The sequence below is a fragment of the Capsicum annuum genome, chromosome 6 (genome assembly GCF_002878395.1).
Source record: "Capsicum annuum cultivar UCD-10X-F1 chromosome 6, UCD10Xv1.1, whole genome shotgun sequence".
Taxonomy (NCBI): domain Eukaryota; kingdom Viridiplantae; phylum Streptophyta; class Magnoliopsida; order Solanales; family Solanaceae; genus Capsicum; species Capsicum annuum.
The window spans coordinates 163,923,930-163,938,514 of NC_061116.1; positions in this window are offsets into that span (position 1 = coordinate 163,923,930).

Here is a 14,585-nt window from a genome sequence, read left to right on the forward strand (position 1 = left end):
TCCATAAACCAAATCCAACCCACCAATCAATACTGGTCAGCATATGACTAATCCATACCACTCATACCCCAGTGTACGACTCATTCCCCCTAGTCCTTACTTGTCCAAAAACTAGAAATTTAGGAAATTTTCTAAGGATAAAAAACCCAGGGTATTACAGAAGGAGAAATATAAATGTTGGGGAATCTATTGCAGAAAAGGGTATTAGCTATTTATAATCATTCTAAATTTCTAAATCAGTGGATGTTATAAATAATTAAAAAGGTAAAGTGTATTACTTTGGGGATAGACACATATTTTATTTGTTCCCCAAATAAATATATAATTGGTTACTAATTGGTGATGTAGATAAAGTGGGGTCCACATGTTTTTTCTTCTCTTATTGGCTAAAGATTATTAATATATTTACTTTCTATTAAAGAAAATTAAAAAATATTCAATTAAATATTTTAAAATATCTGTCAATCCCAAATAAAATTTTAAATATTTAAAATAAAATGTTAAAAAATTTGTTGGATTTATATGGACAAAATGCAATAGATTTGGTGTCTTTTGAACTATGAACCAAACTTAGACCAATAAAATTTATCTTATAGACTTACTAGTAAAATATAATATTTTTATGAATCGATAACTCTTATAGAAAGTCAGAAACTTTATCAATCACATTTTGATCATAATTATTTTTGTACAATACAGTTTTGCGCAAATAGGCTATGCGCATGTCTGGTTATTCATGAGAGCTCTAAAGACTAGGTCGAAGCCTCACATGAATGGCCTCATTTCTCTTCCCATATAGGTGAATTCATCAAGTGTATATTGCTTTAAATACACCATCCAAAGGACTATGAATTCATTAAGAGTTAATAACTCATCCCTCATATTTAGGGTGTGTTTAAATTGGCTTAATTTTAAGTTCTTTTGGATTGTAAGTATTTTGTAGTTTTAGTAGTGTTTGGAAAAACTAAAAAGTTCTTTTAAATTCTCACTTTTAAGCCAAAAAAGTACATAAATAAGGAAAAAGTCAAAGGAACGGTCTTCCATGCTTATGCATTTTAACTTTTAGCTTATAAGCTACTATTTAAAAGCTCATCCAAACACCCTCTTAGTAGCAATTCAAGCACTCTCAATAAGTGTGTAATGTCAATATTGACTTGTTATTACCCATATGAACCTACTTCATGGGATCTCCAATAACATAAGTTGGGTTACTATCTCTATTGACAACATATTAGACTTAACCTCATCCTCTTTTGAAGTTTGAAGAACTAATTTTTTTTTCACAGTTTTAGTCAATGAATCAGCCGAATTCAATTCGGACTTTACATAGTCAATGGAAATTATTCCATCACCCAGTAATTTCTTAACAACATCATATCTCAATTTCATATTTCTACCCTACAATTGTAAGATTTATTCTTTATAATAGCAATTGTAACTTGACAATCAAAGTATATAGATACAAGAAGCATCAAATCATTCTTTGTTAAAGGGATATTCCCTAAGAAATTTCTTAGTCATTCAACCTCTGAACCAGCTAGCTCCAGAGCTACAAACTCTGACTTCATAGTTGATCTAGTAATAATTGTTTACTTAGCTGATTTTCATAATACTGCACCACCACCAAAGGTGAACACATAACCACTAGTGAATTCATCTCACCTGAATCAGAGATCCAGTTTGCGTCACAATATCCTTCTAAAGTAGAAGAAAATCCACTATACATGATACCATAATTCATGGTTCCTCTTAAATATTTCATCAGTCTCATTAATGGAAACCAATGTTCTTTATTGGAATTATGAGTATATCTACTTAATCTACACACAACATAGGTTGTATCAAGACTAATAAAATTTATTAAATGTATTAGACTTCTAATAATTTGTGCATACTTAGACTGAGCAACTGAGTCACCATTATTATTTTTCAATCTAGAGTTAGCATCATAAGTAGTGGGAACAAGAGTTACCTCCCAACATTTAAATTACTTTAGAAGTCTTCAAACATAATTTTTTTGTGACAACATAATCATCATTATTTCTTATAATTTTAACTCTCAATCATTTTCACTTCACCCTTATCTTTCATAGCAAAGTTAGTAGACAAAAATAATTTGATACTTTGCATAATATTTAGATTTTTATCAAATACAAACATGTCATCAACATATAAGCAAATTATCACATTATCATCGTCTACCACTTTAATTTAAACACATTTATATACCTTAATATAATAAAAGTCATATTTTATTAAGACTTGATCAAATTTCTTATTCCAGTGTCTAGGATCTTATTTAAGGTAATAATAAAATTTAATTAATTTATAAATTTTATTTTCTTATCCAAAAACTACAAATCCTTCAGGTTGAACCATATAAGTCTCTTCTTCGAAATCAACATTTAATAAAACTATTTTTACATCTATTTGATAGATAAACAACTTATGAATTGATGCCAAAATAATTAATATTTGAATATAAGAAATTCTCGTCACAGGTGCAAATGTATCAAAATAATCAATATTTACTTTTGGAAAAATTCTTTAGCTACTAGTCAAGTTTTATACTTATCTATAGATCCATCAGGATTAATTTTTTTTTTTTTGAAAATTCATTTACAGCCAATAGGTTTTGCATCAGGAGGTAAATCAATTCAAATTCATGTATTATTTTTCAAGATCGAATTAATTTTAATTTTGATTGCCTTTTTTCAAAATTTAGCATAAAAAAATATAGCTTCAGAATAATTTATTGGTTCATTATCAATAGGAAAAGTTTGAAAATTATTTTTATAAGAAAAATATTCTTTTTGGGGCCTTTTACCCCTTCTCAATTCCTCAGTATTAGAGGTAGATTTATTTTCTCTTTCAATAGGTGCATGAGAGATTGTATCACATAATGAAAAAATATTTTAAAAGAATTTAGTATTCTTTATCTCAATAATAGTATTGTTATCAAGCACAACACTTTTCAAAACTAGAAATCCATATGCAATACTATGTTTAATATATCCAATTAGCATGCAATTAGAAGTTTTAGGATCTATTGTTCTCTTTTTACTTTCAGGCAAAAGAACTTTATCAAGGCACTCCCGTACTTTTATATTTCAGATTAGGTTTATAATCTTACCACAATTCTAAGGGGTTCTTGTAATGCCCTAAAAACGGATCTCGAGACATCACTTGGTGCTTAGGGTTATAAATGATCCCAAGTTAACCCTTCTAATGGCATACTTATAAGCAACTGAATAAAATATATAAATCTGAACAAAATCAGCGGAAACATAAAACTTTTCTGAACTGGATCTATACAAATCAGAATTTATAAGATTACAACTCTGCTGTTACAAACAAAACTGAAATTAAATACATTAACACTACTGACTGTCTATGAAGCCTCTACTAGTACTAATAATAGGTGGCTGGGTCATTACTCCTAACTATCCTACCTCAATACGACTGAATAAAGATATTATAATACTTCTCAAACAGTATAACTAACTCATGCCCTTGAATTAAAAGGACTCATCACCTGCTGACTGGAAGCAGACAACTGATTGAATATGGTATATGCGCTACAACTTGTACCTACATTATGAGACAATGTAGCACATAGATATATATGTGGATCAGTACTTTGAGGATGTACTGAGTATATGGGGGTGTATGCAATAGTTAAACAATATCATCACTCTTTATAGAAATCATGCATGCTGATATAAATGACTCACATAGCTTGAATAAATCAGAAATATAAATCTCATAAATCATGAAACATATAGTGTAAATCTCGTGAGTTATTATACTTAGTTTTAAAATATGTATTCTCCTCTTATTCTCAAAACTTGCAAACTAAAGAGATCTCAAAACAATAACTCTCAAAACTCATGCTTTTATCTTGAGGAGAATAAGAGACTTCTTTTGAAACTTGAGGACTTAAAAGATTGAGATTATGGAATTTTGGGACTTTAGAACTTTGTAACTTTGGGATTGGAAGCTTCTTCTAACCGACATAAACCATGTGAGCTGACATGGAGTCCAACGTCTTACCCACATTGGGGAGAGCTGTTCTGCCCTTGCTATCACAATAGAACCTTAACTTTAGTGATCACTATCTCGACTTCGGGCTCATAAATCTCAATCCTACGGTGGCATATAGTTCTAGGGTATGAGACCTTAGAATCATACCCAACTCGGTGCTAAATACTACTCTCACACTTAGGCTTAGAACTTTTAGGAAATCCACCTTAAAATAGCATAAAGGTTTATAATAAAAATCAATTATGCTTCTCTTTGCTATAAATCATGAACTATATGAATAATGTGGATTCCTTATCTTAGCTTAGGATCAAAAGATCAAATCTTGCTTATCAAAGCATGCTAAAAATATAAGCTTCTTGAAATGCCAAAACTCAATCTTAGGAATTAAAGCTTATGCTTCAAACTCATGTCAAAATATCTCAAAATTCATGCTTGATAACATAAACATTCGTAAATCATATTAAAATCTGGAAATTTTAGCAATGCTCATAAAAATATAAACAAACTCATGAAATTTATCTTCAATAGCTCTCAAAAACTCAAAATCTTGTAAGTAGTGATAATGGGTAAGAATTCCAATTTAGAACTCATATATAAACATTCAAAATCTTAGAAGAACGTCAAACTCAATATGATTCATGAAAATACTTCAACACCATCAAAATAATAAGATCAAGAATCTCAATATCATACTTAAACTCACTTTCAAAAATTTGAAAAATTGCGTTACGCGCATAAATACATGAAAATAGTCATGCAATTCAATATTCAATCACTTGTAAACTCTTAATCTTCAAACAATATAAATTGAGTATAAACCCTAACTTCAATTTCATGGAAAATCACATAAAATTCAGTAATTTATAAGTTAAAATAAGTTTTGGGCACAAGGATGAAAGGATTATCCTTATTGAAACACCACATACCTTAATTGATGATCTTGGATGAGAAAGTTTGAATTTTGGATTTCCTAGGATGAATTGAATGTAAAATCTTGAACTTTTGAATCTCTAATGGTGTTCTTGAAGCTTCTTCTTGAGATTCTTGGATTAGTGAACCAAATTCATGGTTTTTCTTAAAGGTATTGTAATGAAAGCTTGAATTTCTTGAATAGGGATTAGGGTTTGTTCTTGAGGGAGGCTTGGAGAGAAATTATGAGTAAAGGGGCAAATAATGCTCCCTAAGGCTTTAATTATCTGTTATGGACGAGCTTGGGTAAAGTAAAGGACCTTTTTGCCCTTAAAATACGAAAATAGAACCAAGAAATTGGGTGCGTGCGATAGGGCATGCGTCGCACGGTAATCGCGCAATGCTACTGCCTCTCTCATGAAAATGGCCATAACTTTTAGCTCGGGTATCGGGTTTTGGCTAAATTGGCATCGTTGGATAGATAATTCAATTATCTACAATTTGGTGGGTCTTGAACTAAAAAATTTCATGTATATAAAATATTATATACGTTTGAAGTAGACCCTTGTAGAATCAAATATCGAAATTTGGACGAATCAAAGGATCTTAACTCAACTTGGCTCTAAATGATTTCTATGAACATTTTTAACCTCATGAGCATTCCATACCCAAGTATAAAGATCATGAAACTTATATTCACATGAGAATCACTTGGATAATAACTTATACACGTAAGAACGATGATTTATAGACTAGCCTAAAAATGCAGGGTATTACATTATCTCCCCCTTGGAAAATATTCGTCCTCAAATGTGGCTAATTAAGATGAAACACTGAGGAATCTGAGGCTATAAGATATCATGCACAACTTAAATAAATTGAATAGTTGAATCTCAAACATAATGAGCTATTGAACTGATCTGCAAGTGCATGAATTCATATGAACATAGCTATATGGCTAAGATAAAAACAAGAGAGTCAACTTATAGTAACCATTTTTTTATGATAGATCTGATCTCATGAGAAAAGATGAGAGGTTTTGTAACATGAAAAAAAATTGGGGTATTACAATACCTCCCCCCTTGGGATCGTTCATCCTCGAATGATACCGATTCGGTTGAAAGACTAGGAAAAGACTGAGATGATACACAGGATACTTACAGACTGAATCATAATTGATTCTTACACCTAAATAGGGTATTTTCTCAACACTCTTCTAAGAAATTTCTAATGATATTAGGGAGTAAAGAACTTTGGGCATGATCTGAATAAAACATCTAAATAAGCAATTACAACATTGCTACCCCTCCGTGGCCTAGAACATAGACCAATAAATCATAAGCTAGGATAGAATTTCTAGTCCTTAAGAAATGCTACTTCTTACTTTCAAGCTTAGCAGCACTTCTCAAATTCTTCCTCAACTATGCTATTCCCCTCAAATATCACACTCGTTTGCTTCAACTTAAAATTTTTATATGGCATTGATAAATCCATCTACTAAAGTCTAAACTGAACTAGTTCTCTTTAACATGGTAAGGCCTAACTCAAAACCACAAGATGCTACACGTAACTCCACACCATAATACAAATCTGAGCCATGAATTCAATACTCTGAGCACTATCATAACTACTCACTCTAGGATGATTTTTCCTCATTAATTTAACAACTAAATTCAACCTCTTACATACAGACATGACGTTCAAGCCTATCTTCATATCCACATCTACACCATTCAATTCTTCGAAAGACACACATAAGATATTCTCAACTAACCAAATCATGCATTGGACTTTACCTCAATATTCTCCACTTATGGACTTACATAAAACATACATACATTAATCTTTCCTAATATGACACAATTACTCCTTTCCATCTACACAATCATTCATCATCACTATCTTGATCTAAAGGAACGTCACTGAAAGGTTAGAATATCGGGATCCGAAATATAAAGGGATTACTGAGGCCTCAGGAATAGAGCATTCACGATATGAATTCATTAAAGAGATCTAATTTGAGGACGTACATGTTGCTGATCATAAAGAGTATTGCTTGAGTACTGAAACTGAACTTACTGTAAAGCATGAGTACATGATTCATAATCTGCATGGCCTGAGCTTAGAATCCATAACTTCATGGAATGTAATCTGTACTGCTGAGTGAACTGGACTGCTTATCTAGGAACTGGAAGTATACGTGATTTTTTTTCTATAAGGTGCATAAATATGAACTATAGTCATGGAGCCGACATGTATGGCATGATTAGTTATCGGGATAACTGAAGATACCGAAATCGGAGTGGGTTGAGCCTCATCCTCACTACCTGATGTTCTATAACATTTTGGCATCACTACTAAAAATCTGGAAGGCTGACTTGATTACTCATTCTATCATCTCCCCCTTAGCTTTAAGCCACCACTCTAAGTCTGTGAACCAGTGTATAAGGTCTGATCTAAACTAAAATCACTTTACTCTAGAGTGTGGGATACAGTCAATACACATAAAACTAAACTTACCCTGAAAGACGGTATCTTCATGTATAACACCCAATGCTAATACCTTCTTCCAAGATTCAACTCTTAGATTTCTATAGCCCCAAAAGTCATCATATAACAACTTAAACATTCACTAACTTAGATCTAACACTAAACATGGATATCATCAACCTGTAATAAATCATACTTCTTCCATCATAGTCTATTAATATCGCATCCCAAAACTTTTATTTTTCCTCGAGTCAAAATCATACTTAAAAGGCTCAACACCTTTAACTCCTTAACTTAGCTATCAAGAACATCATTCATTATCTAACTAGTCTTTCCCCACCTAGCATCTCCACGGTACTACTAACTACACCATATGCAATGATCCTCGAAACTAATGCAACCCTATTGCACCTTAGGCATACTTCTACATCATACATACAACATCAGACTCGATTACGAATCAAATAAACTTAAGCTCTTTTATACACTGTTCAAGCCTACTATATCACTTCCATACAACTAATATTCACAACATATCAATAAGAATACCCACCTTGATCGCCATCTACTATTCAAACTTAGTGTCTATTTCTAACTATGATGAACCACAACTTTACACAATATTCTTACATGCCAAATATCTGAAAACACTAGTCCGCTAAAACTTCATAACAATAATAATCGATCATAATCATATGGACAATCTTATTTACAATCCATTAATACATCATTACTATTCACCCATCTATATACCTAACTTCTTTCATAGCTCTATAAGTTTTAACTGAACTCCCGTTTTGTAACTTCAAGGAAGCCTAAATTAATAACGCTCATCCACCAAGTACCTTCATCAATAACCTATACTTTTCTTGCACAACAAACACCATCAACAACTTTTTCATACTTCAAGTAAACAACAATTCACCATAACTAATAACTCCTCCTCTGCCTTCTACTAAACTAAAATACAAGGACATATCACTTCATTACTAACTCAATCTTATGGAAGAAGATTTGGCTATACATATATTCAATAAATCTCCCTTACCACTTTTCTTGTCACTACACCTCTAAACCCCAGTTCCAACCAACACAAGAATAACAAGATAAACAACAAGTTACTAGTGAATAAAAATAGGCCTTACACAGCTTCACTAGACTTTGATTTTATGTTTTGAACAAGAAAATGAGATGAATAATAAAGCAACTATGCTAGTGAATCGAAAGAGCTCCACAAGGCTTCACTAAACTTTTAGTTTGAACCACACAATGATAACAAGATTACAAGAGATAGAAACTTGACACACAATATTCGATGATCTAAAAATACACATCTTACTCTATCTTAACTGAATGACTCATAAGAATGAGGACATAACTTTAAACTTGAGGGACTTATAACACACTAGAATGTTTCTCTCAAGCTGTTTTGTGAAACTTTTAAAACTTCTTGCTAGCAAGTTTGAGAGCATTATCAGGGGAGGAAATTAGAACTTGCCGATCATGTTACCTCAAGAATAGTACATAAATAGAGAAGTATAAATTATCATTATGGATTCTGAGGAGGAATCTGAAAGCATATCTGACTTGGGCTTAGTGCACGATTTTTACAAACATGATAAAGCACTTAAATCTTTGAAACTCAAAAGCACTGATGGGATATTTTCTAGCCTTCTTATAACCCCCATAAATATCTGTGGAGAATTAAGCTTGACTATTTCCGGTACCTTGAAAATGAGGCAGATATGGCCTAAATAGAGTAAGAAGAAAATCTGCATAAGCTTCTTAAATGACCTTTTTATGGCATGATATGAGACTTGAAAGAATGGAGACATTTTCTAAATGCCTTGTAGCCTCTCGAAGAAAAGTACAGACATCTTCGTACCGTTCTACAAGACTCTACTAAACACAACTTCACATACCCCATAGGACTCTTGAACTCTGTGCTCTGATACCAAGTTTGTAATGCCCCGAAAATAGGTTTTGAGACGTCACATGGTGCTTAGGGTCACAAGTGATCCCAAGCTAACTCTTCTACTGGCATACTTATAAGCAACAGATAAAATACATAAATCTGAAAATAATCAACGAAAACATAAAACTTTTCTAAACTGGATCAACACAAATTTGAAGTTATAAGATTACAACTCTACTATTACAAACAAAACTAAAATTAAATACATTAACACAACTGACTTTCTATGAAGCCTCTAATAGTACTGACTATAGGTAGCTGGATCATGACTCCCGACTATCCTAACTCAATACGACTGAATAAAGAAATTATAATACTTCTCAAACTGTATAACTAACTTATGCCCTTTAATTAAAAGGACTCATCACCTACTAACTGGAAGCTGCAAACTAACTGAATATGGTATATGCGCTATAACTTGTACCTATATTATGAGATAATGTAGCACATAGACATATATATAGATCAGTACTTTGAGAATGTACTGAGTATATGGGGGTGTATGCAATAGTTAAATAATATCATCACTCTTTATAGAAATCATACATGCTAATATAAATGACTCACATAGCTTGAATAAATCTAAAATATAAATCTCATAAATCATGAATCATGAAATATATAGTGTAAATCTCGTGAGTCATTATACTTAGTTTCCAAAATCTATATTCTCTTCTTATTCTCAAAACTTGTAAACTGAAAAGATCTCAAAATAATAACTCTCAAAACTCATGCTTTTATCCTGAGGAGAATAGGACACTTCTTTTGAAACTTGAGGACTTAAAAGACTTACGATTATAAAATTTTGGGATTTTAGTACTTTGTAACTTTGGGATTGGGATTCTTCTAATCGACATAAACCATGTGAGCTGACATGGAGTCCAACGTCTTACCCACATTGGGGAGAACTGTTCTACCCTTTCCATCAAAATAGAACCTTAACTTTAGTGATCACTATCTCATCCTCGGGCCCATAAATTTTAATCCTACGGTGGAACGTAGTTTTGGGGCATGAGACCTTGGAATCATACCCAACTCGGTGATAAATACTACTTCCATACTTAGGCTCAGAACTTTTAAAAAAATCACCTTAAAATAGAATAAGGGTTTATAATAAAAACCAATGACGCTACTCTTTGCTATACATCATAAACTATATGAATAATATGGATTTCTTATCTTAGCTTAGGATCAAAAGATCAAATCTTGCTTATCAAAACATGTTAAAAATATAAGATTCCTGAAATATCAAAACTCAGTCTTAGGGATTAAAGCTCATGCTTCAAACTCATGTCAAAACATCTCAAAATTCATGCTTGATAAAATAAACATTCGTAAATCATATTAAAATATGGAAATTTCAGCAATGCTCATAAGAATATAAACAAACTCATGAAATTTATCTTCAACAACTCTCAAAAATTCAAAATCTTGTAAATAGTGATATGGGTATGAATCCAATTTAGAACTCATATATAAATATTCAAAATCCTAGAAAAACATCCAACTCAATATGCTTCTTGAAAATACTTCAACACCATCAAAATAATAAGATCAAGAATCTCAATATTATACTTAAACTCACTTTTGAAAACCTGACAAATTATGTTACGCATATAAATGCATGAAAATAGTCCTGCAATTCCATATTCAATCACTAGTAAACTCATATCTTCAAACAATATAAATTGGGTATAAACCCTATCTTCAATTTCATGAAAAATTAAATAAAATTCAGTAATTTATAAGTTAAAATAAGTTTTGGGCACAAGGACGAGAGTATCATCCTTGTTGAAACCCCACATACCTTAATTGATGATCTTGGATGAGAAAATTTGAATCTTGGATTTCCTAGGATGAATTGAATGTAAAATCTTGAACTTTTGAATCTCTAATGGTGTTCTTGAAGCTTCTTCTTGAGATTCTTGGATTAGTGAACCAAATTCATGGTTTTTATTAAAGGTATTGTAATGAAAGCTTGAATTTCTTGAATGGAGATTAGGGTTTGTTCTTGAGGAGGCTTGGAGAGAAATTATGAGTAAAGGGGCAAATAATGCTCCCTAAGGCTTTAATTATCTGTTATGGATGAACTTGGATAAAGTAAAGGACCTTTTTTTCCTTAAAAACATGAAAATAGATCCTAGTAATTGGGTGCGTGCGATAGGGCATGCGTCGCATGCTAATCGCGCGATGCTACTACCTCTCTCATAAAAATGGCCATAACTTTTAGCTTGGGGATTGGTTTTTGGCGAAATTGGTATCGTTAAAAAGATAATTGAATTATCTATAATTTGATAGGTATTGAGAAGAAAATTTTCTTGTATATAAAATGTTATACACGTTTGAAGAAGACCCTTGTAGAATCGAATATCGAATTTTGGATAAATTAAAGGCTCTTAGCTCAACTTAGCTCTAAATTATTTCTATGAACATTTTTAACCTCATGAGCATTCCACACACTTGTATAAAGATCATGAAACTTATATTCATATGAGAATCACTTGGATAATAAGTTATACACGTAAGAACGATGGTTCATAGACTAGCCCAAAAATGCAGGGTATTACAGTTCTACTAGTTCTTTAATGAGGAATTCTATTTTGTAAATGAGATGCAGATAAAATAGTCTTGTCCCACAAATTATCAAATTCATTAAAGCAAATTAGCATGGAGTTCATCATTTCTCTCAATGTTATGTTTTTCTTTCAGCTTCTCGATTAGATTGAGGTGAATAAGTCTAAGTTATTTCATGAATAATTTTTTTTTCCACAAAAAGAATTTAAAGATAAGTTTTCACCACCTCTATTAGATATTATTCTTTTGATTTTTCTACTAAATTGATTTTTTACTTCAGTTTTATAAGAATAAAAGCATCAAATATGCCATCTTTATTTTTGAGTGAATATAACTTAGTGAGTCTAGAAAAATGATCGATAAAATTCACACAGTATCTTTTTCCATCTTTATTCATTGTTTGTCAAGATAATTAACCCAACTCTTGAGCATATAAAGGCAGATTACAATTGAGGTTGCGACATTCAAATGTAGGACAACCATTTCTCTTGGACTAATAGTTTCTTTGAGTGGTGCAGGAATATAAGACTTCAACTAGGGGTAGAATTTTTGAGGTTTCAAGAAAACCTCAAAAATTTCACGATTAAACAATATATCAATTCATAATGATGTGAAAACGTGCCTTTCATTCTAAATTGGGACAGAAATTTTGAAAATTCCTTAAAAATTTTATAAGTAAACAATATATTCATTCACAAATGACATGCCAAAGGTTCTTTACATTCTAAACTGGGGAAATTTTTTTTTGAGAATTTCTCAAAAATTTCATCACGATGGAGTACAAATCCCAACGGTTCATGGAGTAGAAAATAACGACCAAGGAGTCGACTCGAGCATGGTACAAATTCACATTTCTTTTTGACTAATTACTTTTCTTTGAGTACAGGAACAAGTAACAGGTACAGATGACAACAATCACTCCATCACAAGAGACCCAATAATATAAGGTGATAGGAATCACTTCATCACAAAGAAACACGATAGACAATCCAATATCATGATGAGAATCCGCGCAGTTGATCCTATAACAAGACAAATATGCTTTCCTATCTTCCATTTTCTTTATCGTTACGTTTGTTTGCTATAATGTTCAATCCTCTATTCATACACATATATTCTTACTAATCATTTCTGTCGAGTCAAGCTACAAGTGGTATGTACGGGCCACGATTTCATGATGGAGAAGCTCAAATGTTGATCCCACGATGGAGAAGCTCAAATGTTGATCCCACGATGGAGAAACCCAAATGCCGATTCCACGATGGAGAAACTCAAATGTTGATCCCAGAATTTCATAATGTATGGAGAAGCTTCAATGTTGATCCCGCGATGGAGAAGCCCAAATGCTAATCCCACGACGGAGAAACTCAAATGTTGATCCCATAATTTCATAATATATGGAGAAGCCCAATGCTGATCCCACGATGGAGAAGCCCAAAAGATGATCCCACGATGGAGAAACTCAAATGTTGATCCCATGATTTTATAATGTATGGAGAAGCCCATTACTGATCCCATGATGGAGAAGCCTAAAAGCTGATCCCACGATGGAGAAACTCAAATGTTGATCCCACGATTTCATAATGTATGGAGAAACTCAAATGTTGATCCCACAATGGAGAAGCCCAATGCTGATCCCACGATGAGAAGCCAAGTAGATGCTTTCATGATTTTGTAATGTACGGAGAAGCCCCAACGCTGATCCCATGATGAAAAAGCCCCAAAGATGATCCCATGATGAGAAGCCAAGTAGCTGATCATACGATTTCATAATATATGAAGAAGCTCCAATGCTGATCCCACGATGGAGAAGCCTCAAAGTCGATCCCATGATGAGAAGTCAATTAGCTGATTACACGATTTCATAATGTATGGAGAAGCTCAAATGCTGATCCAACGATGGAGGAGTCCCAATTCTGATCCCACGATAAGAAGCCAAGCAGCTGATCGCATGATTCCACAATAAAACAGATACACTTTTTTTATTTCCACAATTACGTTATGTTTATCAAATGTTTATTTCTTACATGCCTAACCCTATTATTTAGTGATATAGAGATGCAGGTAACAAAGAAGGATTAACAAACAGAGATAATTTTTGTTTCTATTTTTGGAATACCACCCCATCTATTCATGAACCATGAAAACTCATTCTGAAACTTACCTATCTCAACATCTTCAAAAGTCTCCGTACAACATTATTCCAAATCCTATTCATCACTATCTCACTGACCCGCGACACAATTGTTGATGCCCCAACCTCTGTCATTAACATTCTTTAGGAATATTATTCATTCCTAAATCTAGAACTACACACGGCCTGATTCTCGTAAAAATAGAGATATATAGGTGACTTAAAGCCAAAGTCTCGGGCACACTATTTTAAACACCTCCCGTTGCTTCCTTCCTAACAAACCACCATCTCGGTCAGACAAAACAAAATTGGCTACTACATCAACTTTCGTTATTTGAAAATTCTTTTATCATTCTTAAACAATGAAGGGGCAGCTGTTAACACCCAATTTTGACCTCTCGACACTACATCTAGGCTATTATTTTAACAAAATTATCAATTTTTAAATATTAGTATTTT